The sequence below is a fragment of the Eptesicus fuscus genome, chromosome 2, assembly GCF_027574615.1.
Source record: "Eptesicus fuscus isolate TK198812 chromosome 2, DD_ASM_mEF_20220401, whole genome shotgun sequence".
Taxonomy (NCBI): Eukaryota; Metazoa; Chordata; class Mammalia; order Chiroptera; family Vespertilionidae; genus Eptesicus; species Eptesicus fuscus.
Window position 1 is genome coordinate 10,873,847 of NC_072474.1, and position 24,491 is coordinate 10,898,337.

At 38.7% G+C, this 24,491-nt stretch overlaps 1 pseudogene; it reads right to left on the reverse strand.

The window, feature by feature from the left end:
- Positions 1-9,093: 9,093 nt before the first annotated feature.
- LOC103301852 (rho GTPase-activating protein 17-like) lies at positions 9,094-10,955 on the reverse strand (annotated as a pseudogene).
- Positions 10,956-24,491: the final 13,536 nt, after the last annotated feature.

Sequence of the window (24,491 nt, forward strand, 5' to 3'; positions counted from 1 at the left end):
TGAAAGACTCAGAAGTAATTTAAAAAGTTACTTAACTTATTGAATGATTTAATTTATGTGACATTTTTCAAATGCAAATTTTAGGAACAGATATCGGACCAATGATTGCCAGAGTCTGGAGGAAAGTGGAGGGGTTGGTTACAAAAAGACAGGACAAACTTTCAGAATGATGTGCATCTCATATTCTGATTTCCATGGGAGCCCTACGGCTGTACACATTTATAAAGATTCACAGAACTAAGTGCTTAATAGTGCAAATTATATGTATATAAACTAAGGCTTAAATTTTAAAATGGGAAAATATATTCAGCAAAGGTTGGATGCCATAAATGCACATTAATTAAAACCTGATAATATAATTGTTGTTGATTGCACAAAAATATATACAAATGAATAAATATGTAAAGAGTAATAAAATGGAGACAAATTTTAAGCAATTTCAATAAAAGTTACATTAGTGTCCTTCACTTTTTCTTCAACAACTTTCTTTGTGGAACAAATCTCTAAAATTGAAAAAGAGTATATCTCCTGTGTGCATTTTAATTCACCATTTTAATAAAACAACTCATACCTTGCCCCAGGCATGTAATCTGAATTAGCATAAAATTGATTTAAATATATCAACATAGAATGTGAACACTAGTGTTCAATGAATTGTTCATGCAGCTTTTTTGAGTTACATTTATTAGAAACAGGTTTCTTTTGCCTTTTCAAATTTCTTGCATTATTATCTTCATTGTTAAATCAAAATACCCCTAGAAGAATTAACTTTTGAGATGAACTTCAAAGTAGTTTGATATTCTTCTTTTAAAAAAATGTTAATATTCTTCTGAAGTAATATTCAGTATCTCCCAAGAGCCACCAACCCAAGACTCTCCTCACACAGCCCTTATCTGCTCTGCCCACCCTCTGCTGGAGCCCAGGGTGAGTGGCTACAAAGAAATTGTGTGTTTTGGCCTTTTAAGAGGGTGCCTGTTTTTCTAGCCATCTCTCCCTGGTGAACAGAAACCATGCTGCTGCTTTTCACAGGCAGATGTTACGTGGGCACCTTCCCCAGTTCTGGTGCTCTAGGCTGGGGAGCCTGGCTTGGAGGTTAAACTCCAGACTTCTCAGGGGCAAACCTGTGCAGCTGAGATGTCCCTCTGGAACTTCAGTTACCACCTGTGGAGCCCAGCCAGCCCTCCCTCTGATGCCTCTATACTGCCTACCAGTCTCCACGAAGCCTCCTTTGTAGGTCCTTGGTTATAAGGATTCTCTCCAGCTACTCTTCAGTTATTTATTCAGGATGATTTTTCTATACTTTAATTGTAAACTCAGTTTGCTCCTGGGAGGAGGTGAATGTAGTTTCCACCTAATCAACTACAGTCGTTATCTCCCCAGAATTATGATTTTTGAATGTACATTATAACAATAATAGAGGGATTTTTATTGTAACATTAAACCTTAAAGTAAATAGCAAGTGCATTTTGAATCCAAATTACTTTAGTCTTATTTTTATAGTATACAATGGTACCTCATTCTCTACCCTTTTTACTTCTAACTCATTTATAGCTTTATACATATTTAAAAAGGGTTCCTTATTTATAATATACTAGAGGCCCGGTGCACAAAATTCGTGCACGGAGGGTGGTTGTCCCTCAGCCCAGCCTGTACCCTCGCCAATATTGGACCCCACTGGGATCGGGCCTAAACGGGCAGTCGGACATCCCTCTCACAATCCCTCTCACAATCCTCTCACATCCCTCTCACAATCCCTCTCTAAACGGGCAGTCGGACATCCCTCTCACAATCCAGGACTGCTGGCTCCCAACTGCTTGCCTGCCTGCCTTCCTAATTGCCCCTAACTGCTTCTGCCTGCCAGCCTGATCACCCCCTAACCCAGTGATGGCGAACCTATAACACACGTGTCAGCACTGACACGTGTAGCCATTTCTGATGACACGTGGCCTCTGAGGCGGCCACATGCCGAGGATGAAACATTTGCTGCTCCTGAGGATGAAACATTTGCAAAATAATGTTTTTTCCTCAAAGTGACACACTACCCAGTTATGCTCAGTTTTTTGGCGAAGTTTGACACACCAAGCTCAAAAGGTTGCCCATCACTGCCCTAACCACTCTGCTGCCAGCCTGTTTGCCCCCAACTTCCCTCCTCTGCCGGCCTGGTCACCCCTAACTGCCCTCTCCTGCAGGGTTGATCACCTTCAACTGCCCTCCCTTGCAGGCCTGGTCCCTCTCAACTGCCCTCCCTTGCAGGCCGGGTGCCTCCCAACTGCCCTCTCCTGCTGGCCATGTTGTGGTGGCCATCTTGTGTCCACATGGGGGCAGGATCTTTGACCACATGGGGGCAGTTATATTGTGTGTTGCAGTGATGATCAATCTGCATATTACTCTTTTATTAGATAGGATAGAGGCCTGGTACAGGGGTGGGGGCCAGCTGGTTTGCCCTGAAGGGCGTCCCAGATCAGGTGGGGGTTCCCTTGGGGTGTGGGGTGGCCTGAGCGAGGGGCCGGTGGTGGTTTGCAGGCTGGCCACTCCCCCTGGCAACCCAAGCAGAGGCCCTGGTATCTGGAATTTATTTTCCTTCTACAATTGAAACTTTGTAGCCTGGAGCGGAGCCAAGCCAAGCCTGGGGCTCCCTCCGAGGCCAGCAGCCATTTGTGTGGGGGTTATAATTGAAACTTTGTTGCCTTAAGCGGGTGGGCCCAGCCAGGGTGTGCGGAAAGCTTTGCTTCCCCTGTTGCCGGCAGCAACCCTGGCCTGCTCTCTCAAGCTCCATTCTGCTGCCATTTGTTTGAATTTGTTTACCTTCTATAATTGAAACTTTGTAGCTTGAGTGGAGGCTTAGGCCTGGCCAGGGCAGGCGGAAAGCTTGGCTTCCTCTGTTACCTAGGAAACCTTGCTCTCTGTGGCTGTAGCCATCTTGGTTTGGGTTAATTTGCATACTCGCTCTGATTGGATGGTGGGCGTGGCTTGTGGGTGTGTCAGAGGTATGGTCAATTTGCATATTTGTCTATTATTAGATAGGATACTTAGGTCTTATCTTACCTAATAATAGACAAACATGTAAATTGTACCTCCGCTATGCCCACAGCCAATCAGGAGTGAGAATGCAAATTAACCCTACAAAGATGGCAGGTTAATTTGCATATGCAGGCACAGAAAGGCCAGGAGGGGTGGAATGCCTGCTATGAGGGGATGGGGGGCAGTGGAGGGAGCTACAGGATCAGTGCTCTGGGCGGGAGCGAGGACTTGCCAGCTCCCAGGCGGCTGGGAGCGAAGCCAGGTGAAGGAAGGCCTATTTTTGCACAAATATCATGCAATGGACCTCTAGTTTTATATATTGATTTTGACAACTCTCTTTTCGTTACTGTATTTAGAACATTCCTATTTGAAGGGATTATCAATATGTTAAAATATCTAATATATTTGTATCTGTTTTCTATGAATTGCATTTTTTGTTGTTTCTCTTTTCCCTTTTTTTCTGCCTTCTCTTGTTTTAACTATTTGATATGACTTCATTTCTCTCCTCCCTTAGCATATCATTTATATCCCTTTTTGAAAATATTTAATAGTTACTCTAGAGTTATAAAATTTCAAAACAATCTAAGTTTTCTTTCTAACAGTGCTTTAGTGCTACACATATAATACAGTATTTCCATCTCTTCCTCCCATTTTTTTGTGTGACATTGCTTTCTGTCAGTTCACTTATCAATATTCCATAATTACCCAGTACCTGTACTATTATTAACAAGGCTTATTTTTAGAACATTTAAAAATAATAAAACCATAATATTTTATTTTGTCTTTATTCCTTCTCTGTTGCTCTTTCCTCATTTTGATCCGATGTCACAGCAGCACAATCTTTCTCTCCCTAAAGAACTACTTGTAACAAAAATTTTCAGGGCAGATCTATTAGTGATGAATTCCCTCAGTTTTTGTTTATATGAGAAAGTCTTTATTTTTCTTTCTCTTCTGAAGAATAATTTCCTGGAGATGGACTTCTAGTTTGTTCTTTTCTTTTTAATTCAACACATTAAATATTTTACTCTCTTCATTGCTCGCATAATTTGTGCAAAAATTCTACTGTAATTTTTATCCCGCCACATGTCTTCCCTCGCTTCTCTTATTGATTTGTATTTGGTTTTCTAAAGTTTGAATATAATATGCCTACGTATGGATGTTTTTGCTCTTTATCCTGTTTGCTATTCTCTGATATTCCTGGATGGATGTCAGTTTTGTAAAGCTCTTGGCCATCTTTTTCTGCTCTATTTTTTCTACTTCTTGTATTTCACTTGATGTATATTACATCTTTTGATATTGTTAAGCAGTTTTGAATGTTCTTTTTTCTTTATTGTTGTTGTTTTTTATCATTTCTTTGTAAAATTTCTATTGATCTTTCTTTTTTCTTTCTATTGATCTTTCTTACTCTTCATTGATTCTTTTTGACCATGTTGAGTCTACCAATAAGTCCACTAAAGTCATTCTTCATTTCTATTACTATTTGATTTCTAGCATTGCCTTTTAAAAAAGTTATTTCATTGTGTGAACATTGCCTTATAACTCATTCATAGCTTTTTACCTTTCTCTTTACATGACACACCCATCTTGCATGTTGTCTTCCCTCTCCATTAGAGCCCTTAACCTATTAATTATAGTTATTTTTAATTGCTTGTCTCACAATCTCAATATATATTTTATATTTGAATATGGTTCTTATACTTGTTTTGTCTTTTCAGACTTTTTTTTTTTGCCTTTTGGCATACTTTTAATTTTTTTTCTGTTCAAAACACTCAAATTTATTTTTTTAATTTTATTTTATTGTTTAAAGTATTACATATAGTAGTACATGTATCTCCTTTTTATGAAAGCTGGACAAGTTGTATCAGAACCAGTAAGTCTTTAGTAAGAATTTGTACTAATTTGGGTAGTGCTTGGTTTGTGTTATTTAATAGTTAATATGTCTAATGTTTATTTTAACTTTAAGTTTAAGAGGGTTAAACTTATTTCTCTAGCATATTTTGTTTTTCTCTCCTTCCTTGGCTGTTGGCCTTTCCTAGATGCTGCTTTAGGCAAGTGTCTGTGTCTTGTAATCCTTTTAGGTATCATCCACTATAATTAAACTGGAGCCCTATTGGAGTGGTGGCAAAGAGTTAATAGGAGCATTCAATAAACTTTAGATTTAGTTTCAATTTTTAATGGTCCTGTGCCTCATGGCTATGTCTTTCACAGTGTTTCTGTCTCTTCTCCAGTGTTTTAATTTTGGTTTTTGTTTGTTTGTTTGTTTGTTTTGTTTTTTTCTCCTCATGCTCTACTGATTGCTCTAACTGTGGCAATCCCAATCTGTTTCTTCAAAGTCTTGTTCCCTGATGAAAATGCTGTTTTATATTTTTCCTTCCAGGAAGGCTAGAGAGGCTGGAAAAAGCAGAGATTATCATCGTGTAGATGAGCTATAGCTTCAAAATTGCACTCTGGTGAGTTGTGTGTCCTCCCCCTTCACCCCCACCCCAAGAAGTATAGGCTTCTGTTATTGTTAGGGCTCTGCTTGTTTTATAATGCTTATTTTTTTCCTTCCCCTTCTAATGCCATTAGGGATCATTCTCAAATTCTCACTAGAAAATCTGGTGGGATTCTGACAGAAAAAAATCACAAAAAACTGGGATCCGCCTATAATAGTGCAGCACCCCCCCCCCCCCCCCCCCCGCCCCCACAAGACTGAAGCCTCCTGGAGTTTCTCATTCTCGTATTGTACACTTCCCTGAAAATTTTCTGGTACTCTCAAGTCAGCTTCTTGGCAGTACCAGATGAGTTCTAAAAAGTATTAAAAATATTTCCCCATAAAAGTAATCATAAAAGTATCGATAAATTGGTTACCATCTCAAATCAACAGTGATGGGAGACTTTATAGAGACAGCTGAGGCTATTCTTGTATCATGTATCACCTGTCAGCAACATAATCCTGGTAAACTGTAAACATGGTACACAGCCAGGAATCGAAGGGCTGTTTGAACAAAGTGAAATGGATTTTATCCAACTTGCCCTCTCGAAGGGATTTGAATATGTTTTACTTTTGTATGTATATTTTTCAGAAAAGGTTAAAGATTTATTTTGCTAAAAAGTTGGAGCCCTAAATAGTCACTAAAATGCTATTTGATTTTTATTCCAGCTTGGGCCATTCTAATGTTTACATAACGTGACCAAGGCACACCCTTTATGGAAGCCTAAGCTGTCCCTCTTTACTTGGAAACCGCACTGTCCTTACCACCCACAGTTTCTGGAAAGGTTGAAAGATTCAATAGCATCTCTAAGTTAAAATAAGTAAAACTTTTTGAAACCCTTTGGCTTGGCTAAATTCACTCCAATTAGTCCAAAGGGCCATAGAGTTCACTCGTTCACAGACACATTGATTATCCTCTATTAATGGTAACTAAAATACCTATGCATTTAGATATTTTTATCTTTTATACTACACTATGTCCTGCTATGTACCGTCAAGGCAAAATACTACAAGGGACTCCACTACCATACCCCATCCTATCACCACTAAGTTAAGACTGCCTTTCTGCTTCATAATTTTGAACAAGGTTATTTCATTTATTGGAGGAGATTTCACAGAAAAACTGATCTTGAACTTCTTGGAAGGAGGTCCTGTTAACAATAAAATACAGCAAGTTTCAGAGTTAATCCTTGGTTTAAAGAAGTAATTCAGAATTGCACAGAATTGGAAGAATACTCCAACAGGGGTCCTCAAAGTGAGGATTATCAGGTATCATAACAAAGTATCCATCTTCCTACATACACAGCTGGCCCAAGACCTTCCGAACCAGCAGATTATGTCAGAGAGTGCACGGCTTCCACTCAAGACATCAAACCTGGACCCGCATCTAAATCCTGTTTTGTTTCTTATTTTCTTGCTTATAATCATTCCTCGTCTCATTTTCTATAAACCCCTAGTTGTTTTGCATCTATAATGACTCTTTTCTTTTTTCTTTATTATAATTTTTTTTTATCCAAGTGTACAGATTCTAACACAATTTTTCCATTATTCCAAATGTAGTTACTGCTTTCAGTTTCAGCTCTTTTGAATCTACCATCTACCATCAGAACCCCACAATGAACACTCTGGATAATTCTCCCCTTAAATGACATTTTAGGGAATTACAACGGAGTAGTGTTTACACTGCAACTATATGGACAACTAACAGTAAACAAATAACCTGTGACTTTGCCAGAGCTACTGCCTCCTGGGGCGGGGCTGGCAGGGGGACATACACAAAACTTTACTAACCTATTAAGATAATAAGTAATTGTATATTTGAATTCAACCATCTCCTATGGCGATAACCCAAGTATTTGCCACCTGGAAGAGACTAATAGAGACCCAAATATGTAACCAAACTAATGTAAGGCTTTGATGCTTTGTGTTGTGAACTTCCCCCCTCCAGAACCTCTAAGTGCCCCTAGCAGATACTACTTCCTTTACAGCCAGTGTTCCTGGTCTTGTTTGCCTCAGAAAAACACCTCATGGAACTCAGGGATGCTATTTGAAGAGTTGTCTGTACACAGAGTCCCTAATCTACAAATAACCAAGTCTGGAAATTCTAATCCAGGTACAATGTCCAAAACAAGGCAATTCTTGATTATTTAAACATTCTACTAGTCAACATTACTGATTATTTATTTATTTATTATTTACTTACTTACTTACTTATTTTTGTTAATCCTCACCCGAGGATATTTTCCCATTGATTTTTAGCAAGAGTGGAAGGAAGAAGAGAGACAGAGAGTGAGAGAGAAAAAAAAACACATAGGTGTGAGAGACATATTGATTAGTTGCCTCCTGCACATGTGCCTGCAATTGAGGTATGTGCCCTGGATCAGAATCGAACCCTTGCCCTTCAGTCCACAGGCTGACACTTAATTCACTGAGCCACACCAGCTAGGGCTGATTCTTTTTTTTTTTTTTTTATGAACAATAAGAGCAGTGTCTCCATTGGTGCTAATCATACATATAGAAAATACTAAAAGAAACATATTGGTTATCCTGAGAGAAGTTATTAAAGGTGGCAAACTCTGGCCGAGATGTACTACAGGTCAGTCTGAACTCACTGACATGACCAGTGACAGACAATTGCATTGCATTCATTTCTTGTTGGCAATAATGATGATGTCCGTGCCATTGCTAATATCTTTTGCTGTATTTGAATGAATGAAAAAAGCAAGGTATAGTTTGCCTTAAGGAAAAACCTACTTGTATGTTCGTTTGATCTTCAGAGCCTATGAAATTCATTCCTTTGGCCTCACTTGGTAAGTTTCGGTTCCCTGTTCCAAAGCATTTTACATGGACTATTAATTGTTGTGATTTATGTTATAGTACTAATTATGCTCAATTCTTAACTGATATGGTAGATCAGATATCTATTACTATTTTGTAAGCTGTTACTTCTGTGTTGGTGAGATTTCTGGGAAAGCATAGGGAAGACAAGGGGGAAAAGCCCTCTGGGGCAGTACCTTGGCTTTGGTACTGGCCTGGGCATTCGGAAAGTTCCACTATTTAGCTGCATAGACTCAAGGTAACTCACAGCTTGGGTCTGTAAAGCTTGCAGTCCAGGGTAACCCTTTTTGGGTGGAGATGGGCTCAGGAGAAGAAGTCCCTGCTCACTGGGCAATGCCATGGGATTTGGGTTACCTAGTTTGTTATGTTTTAGAGGCTGGATCAGGTTGGCGCTGTGTCAATAGCAGATTGTGAAATCGTATAGGAAACTGACTGCTGAAGTATCTCCAGGGTGCAGAGTGTTAGGAGGCAATGGAGGGCTCCCTAGAACCTGTCTGTGTGCTGAGTGCAAGGACCGGTGGATGTCTTTAGTGAGAGACAATGTGAATGCTAAGATATTCTTGGATAACTCTGGCCCCCAGAATTCCCAGAAGGTGGTTTTCCTGGTTACAGGGGTTCTGGAGCTCAACTTTAACAGCTCAGAGAAAAATATGAGTTCTAAGACCAGAGGAATTGTGAGCTGGGCTAACAGAAAGCAGCTGTCAGAGCCTGGTTTGGGCCAATAGTTATCTGACTCAAGTTTCCTCCTGAGGTGGGTATAGCTACAGAAACAAGTCCTTTACTTTTGAAGGATTGTTGTAGATCAGCCCCAGCCCCTGCTCCAGAGTGCCCACAAAGTTTGGGATGGTCCACTCCCTTGTACTGCTTTTAGCCCTAGAGCTCTGGAAGGGTGCTCTGGGCCCACTGAAACCAAGGTGATGTGATCAGTGGGTGGGAGTGGCAGCTAGGAAGTAGGGGATATGTGTTTCCTTCTCGTGCGACCCTAAAAGTCCAGAAGCTTCACATCTACAGTTCTCCTTTTTTTTTTTTTTTTTTACCAAACCCTTCCCATCACTGCAATCCTGGCAGGCCACTTCTCCAGTGTCCCCAAGTGAGTCATTGCCAGTGTGGGATGACTGATTAGAATTTTTGGGGGAGGGAGAGAAGTACAAATGCCTTTGGCATATTAAACTTCACCTTTTTAGGGAAAAACTACTCAGCATGTTGGATGATCCCTTCAGTGACTGCAACCACCTGAATGGATGTGGCTACAGCCATTTCAGCAAGTATTCCTTCACTTTTGATCCATAATAAGTTGAGAACTTAAATTATTGCAGTGTTCTTAGAGCATTTTATTAGTGCTTCTGGTTTGAGCAAGCTCCACAAGTAGTTTGATTACATATATAAAGTCAACAAACTTCTATGGTGGTAACTTCTGACATGTTTTCCATAAATCTTGAAGTTTTTTTTTTTTTGTCTTAATCCTTTACACTTGCAACTTGTGTCCATTATTCATCCAGATAAAAAGTAATCAAACTTCAGGCAATCCCTGTCATTAGGACTTTAAAGCAACTGCTACAGCATGGGAGTCTGAATACAACTTCTCCAAGAGAGAATTATGGCCGTCTAAAGCAGCTCTCAGTTTCTTTAACTTGGAGGCCGCACCCCCAATTAAAAACCACCCTTCTCCTCATGTTGGTCTCCAGGAGCAGCTCTGCGTGGGCTTCAAATGGAAACCCCCTCCCCCCTCAAATATTCTTTCAAAGGAGTCCCAAAGCTGTTTTTTTCCAGCCACTTATTTTAATCAGCTCACATTTAGGTCAGGGCTTTCTCCAAGACTACTAATGTGTTTCTATGGTAATCTGCTCTGGCTTCCAATAATGAATGGAAGAAATTGCTATACTGCTCACCTTTGGCCATTCAATTGCCCATGTCTGCTGGAAATTGATCCTTGCACTGTTCTACTTTATTTCCAACTTCATCCATTTCTTTCTTTAAGGTATCTGTTTTTTGATGGAAGGCCCTGAAGATTTGTGAGCTTAGTTCCACCTGATTCTAACCGAGTCCCAGTCTAAAACCAATTTAGCAAACTGTTTCTTCTGGTTTTAGATGTTTAGGGATCTCTGCCTTTGCTATGCCATACAGAAGATTCACAATTTTTCTTTCAACAAAGATTTCATGCTGAGAGAGTTCTACAATCCGTTGATTTCCTGCTTCTCCACATGTGTCCAACATCTTCCCAAGAGAAAGTCTTCTAGCTGAGCTGATGCTTCTTGCATATTCTAAGTGAGATTAGCTTTCTCTGTGCTTCCTCTGGCATCGGCACCACGCTGGCCCTGGAAGCACACCACCAGGCTCTTAGGGGCATAGAGGCACTTTGCACCGAATTGATGCAGAGCTTGAGCTGTAACAGACCTTCAGAGAGGACTTCTGTTTTCTCAGCTCTGCCCACCATTTGGTTGGCCAGCTGCTTCGTGCAGTTGAACTTGTTCTCTGCAGGAGTGGCAGCCTGACCCAAGGGGATCAGACAGACAGGGCAGGACAGCAGCAGCAGCCATGGCTCCCCAGGCTGGCCAGTGGCCATGTCATTTGTCACTTCTAGTGTCATAGCCCTACTTTCATTTTTATATTTTCTTCCTGCCATCGTACTTCAAACTGCTCCCTGTAAAGATCTCCAAGTTGAATTTAAATAATCTTATTGGTGGTATGCATTTTGGAGAGCATGGTCAGATGAAATGTTGAAGTGTAAAACATGGAATGCATATGATATCACTTTATTTTAAATTGTATAATTTGAATGTAAACATTTACTATTCATGTAATTTAAATAATTTTAGGAGAAATTCTTTTTAGGATGTATATTTTTTTCTTGTAAGAAATAATTATGAACTTACTTAATTGCCATTTCTGAAAAATAAATTTAATTTTACCTTAGTTATTACTGAAATGTGAACTTGAAAATGACTTGTCTCTTTCTTTAAACAAACTGGATTCCTATAGAAGGTAATGATATGGATGCACATTTGGAAAAACATTTAAAGTTTTTTTTTTAAATATTTGGCAAGTTTAGCAATGCTAAGTAATCAGGTTATTGGAAGATAATTTCTCACTCAGAACGCTTCAGGAATGAGAAATGGACACTTAAATTGACAGTCTGAATTAAAAAATAATAAATTACTTATTCATATGAAAAAAAAGAGGCATTCTGGAAAATACATTTTAGGCAGCATTTTTACTGGTTCTCTTACCAATCATGCTAATTATTAATTCACATACCATATATCAATAAAATGGGTGTTTATTGAAAAATAACTCAATAACTCCATTATTTGTCAGTTCTTACCTACATATCTGACATAGTTTCATAGAGTATTTTCTTTTGGTCAAATATCTTTTTTGAGCAAATTTTCTCATTAATTTTCATATACACAAATTAGCTAAAAAGTTTAATGTCATTTTTTTCAAATCATAGGCATTGATTAAATTTATCACAGATAGGATGAACAACTACTTCCTTACATTTAATTTCTCAGAGGGAAAAAATAACTTACAGTTAAGTAAACAATGATTTGGACTTGTTAAAAATCATAAATCAATTGGTATTCTGTAAAGAGATAATCATCCTTAATAAATAAAAGCTATTGTTTGAGGACAAAACACAAATACTGTTTTCAAATTTGATCAAATCTCTAAAAGAAAATGTATGAGGAAAATTTCAAAGGAACAAAGAGACATTCAAGTATGCTTAACTTTTATAAAATCAAACAAAATCATGCAGTTGAATCTCATCACAATGTGCCACCATAGAATTTTTCATCTCAGCTCTATTTCAGTGTTGTGTGAGCACCTTACACAGATGCCCCATAACATGTTTCTATGATTATTGTAATGTAAGAACATTTATAAGTTCACCTTACATTACCATTTTCTGTTAGACATTGCTAGCTTTCACAATGCTTTTTTAAGACTTTCAAAAAACATCCTTGTTTGTTTTTCATCTTGTGTTTTCACTGAACTATATAATTGTGTGGCTCTTCACTGATAGATAGCTCTGACTAAACATGGCCTTCTTCCTGCAAAAGTGCATAACCTCAGAGCACACACAATGTGAACAAACCTTAGTTAACTTATTTTACTTTTACTTCCTTGTGCTACCAATTTAAATCATTTCAACTTGAAATATGGTATGTAATAAATCACATTTTTGGAATGAAGCAGGGAATAAATGAAAAATAGAGCAAAAAAGACTGCATTTATAGGGCTGACAGTTTACATAACTATAGAGAAAAATTACAGGAACTTCTTAAGTAGTTTTCATTGTTGACTCAAGTTTTTTTAAAATATATTTTTATTGATTTTTTTTTTTTACAGAGAGGAAGGGAGAGGGATAGAGAGTTAGAGACATTGATGAGAGAGAAACATCAATCAGCTGGTTACTGCACAACCCCTACTGGGGATGTGCCCACAACCAAGGTACATGCCCTCTACCGGAATCGAACCTGTGACCCTTCAGTCCGCAGGCCGACACTCTATCCACTGAACCAAAACAGTTAGGGCTGTCGACTCCAGTTTTACGTTGATGTTTTAAAATGTTAGTTACTGTTACCTTGACACATCTTGTATAGAAGGTAGCTTGGAACTGAGCACCTACTTTCCCAATAGAGTAATATATTTTATTTTTAAGTATTTATTTATTCCTTCCATTACATTCAGTAGTTCTCCTTTTATTAGTCTACCAAGGGCACTAAACACAACTGTGTATTCTGTGTTTTATTAATCAGTATTTGCCTTCATCATCATCTTCAGGATGATCTGATTATGATCTTCATCTGAAACATTACTACTATATCAATTAAAAAATTAAATGTTGCAATATGTTAGTTTCTGAATCAAGGATTTACATATATTATTTTTGCATTTATTTGTAAAAACAACTCTATGTACTATATCTTGCTTGTTAAGAAAATGTGATTGAGCAGTTATGCAAAGAACTTAAGTAGGTATCTGATTCTAAAACATATATCAAGAATGGTTGGGGAGATGCTAGAGCCAGTTTTTTGGCAGTGCACCTGTTTTCCAAATTGGATGTACAGACATTCTCATAAGGCAATGTTCTATGGTAGCTATTCCTTATTTTAAGATCTATATTATTTTCACCTACTCACCCTCACATTTCTACTTCATCCTATGTGCTCTTGTTCAGCCAACATATATGAATATTTGCTTTGTTTTAGAAAGATAATCCTCAAAATTAAATAGTTATAAATGGATTTGAAGCGAGATTCTCATTCTATGAAGTCATTTATATAAATTCTGTAGTTAATAACATAGTTTATGCTTTTGTTGGTAAAAACATGAATGTTTTCCCATGCATTCTAGAATATGGTAAGAACTTTTACTTTCCCCTTTCTTATTCAACATTATATTTGAGATCCATTGAATCAAATAAAGTATCCAGAAATAGAATACTTTTATAGTCAATAGATTTTTAAAAAATTCATCAAATCCACTTAATGGGGAAAGTCTTTTGTTAATTTAAATTATTTATTATTTAAAGTATTATGTCTCCTTTCTCCCCCATTGACCTCTCCCCAACCCCCCCCACCCCCAGCACACGTCCTCACCCCTCTATTGTCTTTGTCCTTTGGTTATGCTCAGATGCATGCATACAAGTTCTTTTATTGATCTCTTACTACCCCCCCCCACCCCACCCCGCCTTCTCTCTGAGGTTGGATGGTCTGTTCGATGAGTCTATGTCTCTGAACCTATTTTTGTTCATCAGTTTACCTTGTTCATTACATTCCACAAATGAGTGAGATTATGTGATATTTATCTTTCTCTGACTGACTTATTTTGCTTAGCATAATGCTCTCCAGTTCCATCCATTCTGTTGCAAATGGTAAGAATTCCTTCTTTTTTACAGCAGCATAGAATTCCATTGTGTAGATGTGCCATAGTTTTTAACCCATTCATCTACAGATGGGCACTAGGTTGTTTGCAAATCTTAGCTATTGTAAATTGTGCTGCTATGAACATAAATTGGACAGATACATGCAAAAAAAAAATGAAACTAGACCACCAACTTACACCATAAACAAAAATAAACTCAAAATGGATATGTTACAGAGAACCAGAATAAATCAAGCAATGCTCAGAGAGTTTGGAGTTACATTTATTATGCGTGGGTCCAAAGGAAAATGTCTCTCAAATTTTGGGCCCCAACATGGAGGAATTTTCCCTATTTATATGTTTTTACCTTCTTTATCTCCCAAATATGGGGTGTTTCTGACCCCTTTTGCAAGTTCTTAAAGAGCCCCTATATGCTGGGGCCTTGAGACCTCAACCAAAGGCCTGGCCTGATGCCAGCACTGATAACTTCATCCGGGGAAGGTTTAATGGCCTCTCTGAAGTGGGAGTAGTCTTATTTTCCTTATTATTTAAGCAAGCAAGCATTTACAGAAGCCAAATAGCAGGGTTAAAATTTCAAACAGTAGTTTTTATATAAGATGGATGCTTCAGATAAAGGACTTAAACATAATATGGGGAACCATAAAAATCTTAGAAGAATCCATAGGTAGTAAAATATCAGACATATGTTGTAGCAATATGTTTACCGATACAACTCCTAGGACAATGGAAAGTAAGGAGAAAATAAACAAATGGGACTACATCAAAATAAAAAGCTTCCGCACAGCAAAAGAAACCATCAACAAAACAACAAGAAAGCCCACTGCATGGGAGAACATATTTACCAATGTTATCTCCAATAAGGGTTTAATGTCCAAAATTTATAGGGAACTCATATAACTTAACAATAAGAAAGATAAACAATCCAATCAAAAAATGGACAAAGGACTTAAATAGACACTTTTTGAAAGAGGACATATGCAAGGCCAAGAGACATATGAAAACATGCTCAAAATCACTAATCCTCTGAGAGATGTAAATCAAAATGACAATGCGGTACCATCTCACACCTGTCAGAATGGCTATCATCAACAAACCAACAAACAACAAGTGCTGGCTAGGATGTCTGGAGAAAAAGGAACCCTCATGCACTGTCGTTGGGAATGCATACTGGTGCAGCCACTGTGGAAAACAGTATGAAGTTTCCTCAAAAAATTAAAAATGGAACTCCCATTTCACCCAGGAATCGCATTTCTAAGAATATATCCCAATGGAGAAAGTCTTTTCAACAATTTGTTCTGGTACAATGAGCTATTCATATTTAAAACAAACAAACAACAACAACAAAAAAAACACTATCTCACACCACACACAGTTTAAGACCAATCTTTGATATTAATCTCAAAGCTTAAACTACACATCTTCTACAATAGTACACACATAGTAAAGTATCTTTACAAACTTGGTGTAGTCAAGATATCATAAAGACCCTGGTCAGGTTAAGTAATCCCTCTCCACTTCAGATTCCTCATCAACAAAATGGGGACAACATTACGGATTTCTCAAGAAGTAAGGGTTAAATGAGCACATGTAAAGTCATTAGCATGAGGTCTGCACATTACTAAAGTGCTCAATAAATCTAGCTAGCTCACACTTGTCCCCTAAATTCCAGATATATTCAAACCATAGAAATAATCCCTGAAAGTACAGTCTTTTCAAATGTGTTTAGATGGTGAAACTGAGGCCCTGAGAGAGTTTGAATGACTATCACCTTTGAAACAGTAATTTTAGGGGGATATAGACAGGCTTATGGAATTTTTAGAATTGGGGTCCATGGAAAAAAACACAGGGCTACAGACTGGGAGAAGGTACATTTCCATAAGACAAGGGAGCAGCAACAGTTGCATTTCCATGAGACAAGGGAGCTGGAAGTAGCCAAGAAGGTCTATATTTACAAAATAAAGAAGGAAGAAAGCCAGAAAGGAAAGAACAATGAGGGAGGAGGGCATCACATGTCCCATGTGGTGTTTGACCTTTGAGTTCAGGAGTTGCTATAGTGGCCAATCAGAGGAGATATCGGACACAGGGACTTACAGCCTTTATAAACTGTGGGAGAAGGGACGGGGTGGGACCCTTTCCCCCTCCCCATGTGGGAGTCCATTCTGTGGGAACCTTTCCCCCTCCCCATGTGGGAGTCTGTACTTGTTCTTTAATACATTTCCACCTTTGCTATACCATCTTCTGTCGTGGATTCATTCTTCAACTTCGGTGGACAAAGAATCCGGGTTCCAGTCCAAAAATTCAGTTTCACCTTGATGGATCAGTTCAAGGACTTGGAACCTTTCTAACTGCAGCCTGTAATCTTTTTGGCCCTCACAGTGAGAAACCATTGTTATAATTCTTAAAACTATTTTGCTTATTTTTAGAAGGCATTAAATACACATGAAATAAGACTTCAAAAAATGCAAGGGGTATAACTGAGAAGCAGTCCCTTTGGAATCAAATAAGACTTCTGGCATTGGAGTGGGAACAGGCATTTTGGGGCCCTAATCTCAGGCAGGAGAAGGATCTACAGCAACTGACAAGAAAATCCTGGCTAATGGCTGCATTTAAAAGACACCAGCACTTAAAAGATAAAGGTCAAATGAAACTATTTTCAAATAAATGGAAACAGAGAATTCATTTACAAAAGATCTTCAGTAAGAAATGCTACTATATGAGAACTTGAATTTTCAAGAAAGAATCATTGATGGGGAAAATGAGACATTTTAGGGGGGCTAGCAATCTGAATCTGTGCCAGTAACCTAATGCACATTCGTGTTAGCCTATAGTTCAGTCACTGCCCTTTCCTTAGTCATCTGGTCTTGCAAGACCCATTTACCTAAGCACTCCCATTTTACAGAGGCCATAAACCGTGAACAATATACAACCCCCAGAGGGGGTTATCAGCGCTGGCACCAGGCCAGGCCTTTAGGTGTAGTCCCATGGTCCCCATGAAAGGTTGAGAAGTTCCATCCATATTTGGGGGACAAAGAAACCAAAAGGGTATAAAGGGAGAGCTTCCTCCATATTGGTTTGCTCAGGATTTGCAGAGAAACAGTCTCCCCTGAGTCACTGTACTAGTACATGTGAAACATTTGAAAATAAATGGGTTTTTCCTATATCTTGGGTACTCCTGCATATTTTTTGGTCACCTGGTAAATTCTGTAGCAACATGAATGCTAAAATTGGTAAATATGAAGCCAGCCAGACGTCAGTGAGGAGGAGGCTGTGGAATCCTTTCTTCTGTGGATAGATCATTGCATTGTTTCATGACAAGAGATGCCATCTTTATCCTGGTAGCCTTCCCATCAACCATTCCTATAAGACATGTCTGAACCCTCCAGTTCCAGCTTTTCTCCTCCTAAACACTTGATAAGTTTGAAAAGTAATGTTCTTTGTCCTTTCTTCACTACACAAAGCTAATTGTCTCTCCTCCTGAGATGACTAGTTTCTGAAGCTCACACACAGGCTGAGCCTGGAGGTGGAGGATTAGAGTACATCCTGTTTTTTTTGGACGAAAGGAGCCACATGCTGACTTGACAAGCTCAGGGGAGGACTGTGTGGCAGTCTTGCAAACTCAGAGACCTAAAATAACCACAAAAGATGGTCTGAAAATTAAATATTTAACTACAGACAGGTTATAGTGGGTAGTCATGTCCTAGGCTGATATTCTCCCTGACAAAGATCAACTTAGATCTTTCCTGAACCCATTTGCCTTTTTGCCTCTAAGATAACATATCTGTGAGATGTCTGGGTAACTTGTAACTTCCTTTTTACCCCAGACCCTTCAGGACACAACAAATGGCACTGGGACATTCCCTCATTGTTATTGTTATCAAGTTAATTGTCAACTGTTAATTACGTTAAAGTATCCTGTGTCCATCTCTGTAAAAGAAGCACATGTCCATCATTTCACTTTTTACTCTATCTCAGAGGTTTCCCTGCTTTGCTTTATCACACCTCCTTAATCTATCACCAATGAATTTCATGTAACTCCCCTATGTCCCTTTCCTTTTATTGCAATGTATAAATACAGATGTAACCCTCCATTCTCTGGAGCATTATCTCAATTCATTGAGGTTCTGCTTCCTGGCATATGTCGACAGTTTGGCTCAACTAAATTCACAAAATTCTTTACAGGTCTGAATTATTTTTACGTTAACAGTTTGAACTTGGTTGGACAAATAAATGTGGCAGCTGGTACAAGACTTCTGACCACCAGCACGAATCAGAGCCTAGAGACCAGCTTCAAAGAGCCCTGTGACTAGTATTAGTTGGCTCAGATCTCCTCTGTAGATCTCTGAGCGGAGAGAAATGGCACTAGTACATATATGTGCTCCTAGGATACCTGCTGGTCATCTTGATCCCTCAGAACCATGTCTGCCCATCATGGAGGCTGAAAGATCACTGGCATTTTCAGCCAAGGAGACCACTAGGAGGTGGATAAGTTTCCTTTTGGTATTCTGATGGGAATCTGCAACTGCTAGACATGTATATAGCCCACATACATGGCAGAATCAACTGTAGATCTACCACTGGCTAGAGTGTCTGAACATAAGTAACCCCAGCAGCTCAAACTGAGTTTTGTCAAGAATAGTGGTTCTCAAAGTATGGGCCATGAACCAGCAGCATCAACATCATTTGAAAACAACTTAGAGATGTAAATTTTCAGGAGCTATCCAGGTCCCAATGAATCAAAAACTCCGGAAGTGGGGTGAACAATCTGGTTTAACAAGATTTCCAAATGAATCTTATGCATACCAAAGTTTGAGTAGCTGAGCTACTCTAAGTACTGTCTATGGACATGACCTTGTTAGACACTCAGGCGACACAGCAGATCTTATGAGTATGAATTTACTTATTAAAATTAATTACCAGAGAAAATTGGACAGATATATGTAAAAAAAAAAATGAAAGTAGACCACCTTCTTACATGATATAAAAGAATATACTCAAAATGAATTAAATAATTAATTGTAAGACTTAAAACCATAATACTCCTATAAGAAAACATAGACAGTAAAATCTCTGTCATCTCTCTTAACAATTATATATATATATATATATATATATATATATATATATATATATCCTCAGGGAAGGGAGAAAAAGAAAAATAAACAAATGAGGCTACTTCAAACTAAAAAAAAAAAAAAAAAAGGGCAATAAAGGAAACCATCAACAAAACAAAAAGAAAGCCTACTAAATGGGAGAAGATATTCACCAATGATATATCCAATATGGGATTAATATTCAAAATTTAGAAAGAACTCCTACAACTCAAAACAAAACAATCCAATTAAAAATGAGCAGAGGATTTGAAGATATATTTCCTCAAAGAGGTTATACAGATTGCCAATAGACATATGGAAAATGCTTAATGTCATTAATCATCATAGAAATGAAAATTAAAAACACAATGAGCTACCACCTCATGTGTCAGAATGGCTATCATCAATAAATTCACAAATAAGTGTTGGTGAGTATGTGAAGAAAGGGAAGCCTCATTCACTCTTGGTGGGAATAATGATTGGTACAGACACTATGAAAATAATATAGAGGTTTCTGAAAATTTTAGAAATAGAACTGCCTATGATCCAGCAAATCCACTTCTGGGTATCCTATATAATAAAAGCCTAATATGCTAAGTGCCTGCTAACCCAGTCATCTGGTCAACCAATCAAAGTGTAATATGCTAATGATAAGCTAAGGCCGCTCAACTGCTTGCTATGACATGCACTGACCACTAGGGGGCAGATACTTTGACCGATAGGTTAGCTTGCTGCTGGGGTCTGACTGATTGGGACTGAGCAAGATGGGCTGGACACACCCTGGAACCCCTCCCGTGGTCCCTCTCCAGCTGGCTAACCTCCTGTGTTCTTCCCTGACCCAGATCATTCTCAGGTGGGGTCCCTCGGCCTGGCCTGTGCCCTCTTTTAATCCAGGATCCCCTCAGGGGATGTCAGAGAGCTGACATCCCTCTCACAATCCAGGACTGCTGGCTCCCAACTGCTCGCCTGCCTACCTTCCTGATTGCCCCTAACCACTTCTGCCTGCCAGCCTGATCACCTCCTAACCACTCCCCTGCCAGCCTGATTGATGCCTAACTGCTCCCCTGCCAACCTGATTGCCCGTAACTGCCCTCCCCTGCAGGCTTGATCACCCCCAACTGCCCTCCCTTGAAGGCCTGGTCCCTCCCAACTGCCCTCCCCTGCTGGCCATCTTGTGGTGGCCATCTTGTGTCCACATGGGGGCAGCCATCTTTGACCACATGGGGGCAGCCATCTTGTATGTTGGCGTGATGGTCAATTTGCATATTACTCTTTTATTAGATAGGATAGAGGCCTGGTGCATGGGTGGGGGCCGGCTGGTTTGCCCTGAAGGGTGTCCCGGATCAGGGTGGGGGTTCCCTTGGGGCATGGGGTGGCCTGGGCAAGGGGTCTGTGGTGGTTTGCAGACCAGCCACACCCCCTGGCAACCCAAGCAGAGGCCCTGGTATCTGGGATTTATTTTTCTTCTATAATTGAAACTTTGTAGCCTTGAGCGGAGGCCAGGGTCAGCCAGGGCAGGGCGGGAAGCTTGGCTTCCTCCATCGCCGGTGGCAACCCAAGCCTCCTGCTCTCTCCTTAGCCACAGCCATCTTGGTTGGGTTAATTTGCATACTCGCTCCTGATTGGCTGGTGGGTGTGGCTTGTGGGCGTAGTGGAGGTACGGTCAATTTGCATGTTTCTCTTTTATTAGTGTAGATTAAGATATAGGCAGATATGAAGAGATTTTTTATAATGATTAATTGATCAGTTTTTGCAAAGAATTTCAGTAATATTACATGTAATTTGAATGTGAAATAGTAAAGAAAGTAACTTCCCTATGTGAATGTTTTGATTCTTTATTGTGATTTTTTATTTTGTTAAAAAAGAAAAAGATGACTTAGAAACCAAATTTTTGGAAGAATTTCCCTTTTCTACCCTAGGTTATCAAGATGAGGTACTTTCTTTAAGCACAATTATGACACCTTTTAGCTTTTTTATTCATTCCACAGCAGAATAACACCCTAGTTATTAAATCTGAAAAAAAAAAATCACTGTACTTAACCTATAGAGCTGCTTCTTCATCTCCCAATCTCTTGTTCACAATTGAGAGGCTGGCACTAATTAATGCTGCCTGTGACTGGGTGGGTATATCAGCTTATTTCTGGAGTTCAGTGTTAGAACTGCTACTTCATCTAACCTAAGATTTAGTATGAATAACATTGAATATATTTATCTTCTTCTACCATTCCTTTGTATTGTTTTAAATTTTTCAGACCCTATGTAAGGAGATGCTATCCATTGAATCTTAATGAAAAACTTAATATATACATTGTTTTTACACAATTATCTCCTTTTAAAACACACAAATAAAGTTAAAATTAAATTATTATTATTTTTTAAAATATATATTTTATTGATTTTTTACAGAGAGGAAGAGAGAGGGATAGAGAGTTAGAAACATCAATGAGAGAGAAACATCGATCAGCTGCCTCCTGCACACCCCCTACTGAGGATGTGCCCACAACCAAGGTACATGCCCTTGACCGGAATTCGAACCTGGGACCCTTGAGTCCGAAGGCCGACGCTCTATCCACTGAGCCAAACTGGTTTCGGCAAAATTAAATTATTTATAATAATTATACCTCTGAAGCATGTTAGCTAATAAATTATCAAGATTATATTAGCATAGACCAATGTATATTGCTGCTATGTTACTTTGCATATAATAATTATGGTGTTAGTTGATTTTATGATATGAAAAAAATGAAGGGTAATAAAGGTATAACATTTTAAATTTTAACTGAGTCCTTCATGTTTAAATGGATGATAAATTAACAGCTAAATCCTCAAATATAATTATTTGAACTCAGGCTTGAACACAAAAAAAGATGGGTAAATCTCAATATTTTACAAATTATAATAACAATTTGAGGTTTCATGAGTAGGCTAAAAAAATAAATTATTCATTTAGTGACTTTCACGAGAAACTCTTACAAATTAGATCTTGATTGAAGTGTTTCTCCTAAAATAAATTCAAATGCAGCTTTTATAAGCAATTCAGTTAGCACTTCTACTTTTATATTGCTAGTACATATGTCATTTATGAAATCTTTAGGAATATTCTCATCTTAAGGTAGGTCAAGTTCTTTCTCAGTAAGATCTCAATTAATATTTATTAGGAATTTCTTTTGATGAATCACATTAAAGATGTGTTGATATAAAGAAATGATTCGTCCTGGGAATATATCCGAAGAAACTAGAAACACCAATCAGAAAGGATATATGCACCACTATGTTCATAGCAGCACAATTTACAATAGCTAAGATTTGGAAACAGCCTAGGTGCCCATCAGCAGATGACTGGATCGGAAAACTGTGGTACATCTACACAATGGAATACTATGCTGCCATAAAAAAGAAGGAATTCTCATCATTTGCAGCAACCTGGATGGAATTGGAGAACATTATGCTAAGTGAAATAAGCCAGTCAATGAAAGAAAAATACCACATGATCTCACTCATTTAGGGATAGTAAAGAACATTATAAAGTGGTGAACAAAAAGATAGATACAGAGACAGTAAAGCATCAAACAGACTTTCAAAGTACAGGGGGAAAGTTTGGGAAAGGTGGGGGAGTTATGAAATCAAACGAAGGACTTGTATGCATGCATATAAGCATAAACAATGGACGCAAAACTCTGGGGGGGGGAGGGCATGTGTGGGTGTGGGGTGGGGGGTAATAGTAAGATATGTACACATATAATACCTCAATAAAAATATTAAAAAAAAATAAAAATAATAAAAATAAAATAAAATTAGATGGCAGAGAACATCCTATAAACAGGGAACAAGTAATACTGAGGAAGCAAAAGATATTGTATTAGGTGAGAGGGCTATTTGAGAACAAAAGTTTGTGGATCAGGGAGGCAGGGAGTAAAACCCAGATGAGCACTCCCAAGCGAGACGCAGACCAGACTTAACAGAAACAAAAAGATGATTAATCTTGGCAAAAACAGTTCTGCTTAAACCAAAGATAGCTGAGCAGCTGGAGGCTAGGAGTAGGAAGGGGAGTGGAGAGAGATTAATTCTGAATTCTGATCTCAGTTTCCCTTTTAAGTGCTCATGCTATGATTTGACACACTAGGTTACTTGGAACCTGTGGGAACCCTCACGGGCTATGAGTCATCCCACAGCAAGAGATTCTGAAGCCCCTCTGCCTTTGAGATTCCATGGATGCAAAATAACGCAGACTGGAGGGGTCCTCAAACATGGTGACGTGGCCACTCCCAACATCATCCCTGCAGAGTTCACCTTCATGTAAACATCTGCTGGAATATTCAAGGCCAAAAAATAAAAATAAAATAAAAATCAAAAAAAAAAAAAAAAAGAAATGAGTCGTATATTAATTTACTTCCCATGACACACTGTTGCTTGTAGCAATGGGGGATGGTTATTTAGAGGAACCAAATTGCAATGCAGCTGTAGATGGAGCCAAGCAATGAAGGGCTCCAGTCAAGACACCCACATTCTGAAGTGATGTCTGTGACTATGGCATTATGGAGTCCATTACCCCAAATGTGCTCCGAATTGTAATCTTGATTCTGAATCAAGGAGAATTTAAATTACTTTTGACTGGTATATGCTTATAGTAGTGTTGAATCCCTATAATTTAGCCACATCAAGGCATCTCTTTATTCACATCAATACAGTATCACAAGACAGATGACTCTAGTACTGTATATATATATGCACATACAGGAACACAGACATATCAGACATTGGGATTCAGACACATTTCTTGCTATATCTATTTGGGAGATCTGAGGCTCAGACCTTTTTACAGAAAGACTAAGGAGATACGTCATTCTGAGGGCAAGACCCAGGCATAATAGACCTAACCCAACGTGAACCACGATTGGAAGTTATAATTTGTCATAGAGTATATCATCTGTCACACTAGTCATTTCCAGGGTCAAGACCTTAGGTGTCCATTCAGGTCTTAGGGCAAGAGAGTGCTATATATAATACATAAAAAATGGGGGCATATGTTTCCCTATTTTCAACATCCTGTAATAAAGCTCAAGATGAAGGTAAAGGGGTATCCATCCCATCCCCTCACAGTGGTCTTTAGTGGAATGTGGGAGCAGCCCAAGTGGGAACTGCACTGCACAACAGAGCTGGAGAGTGATCATGTAGAGTAG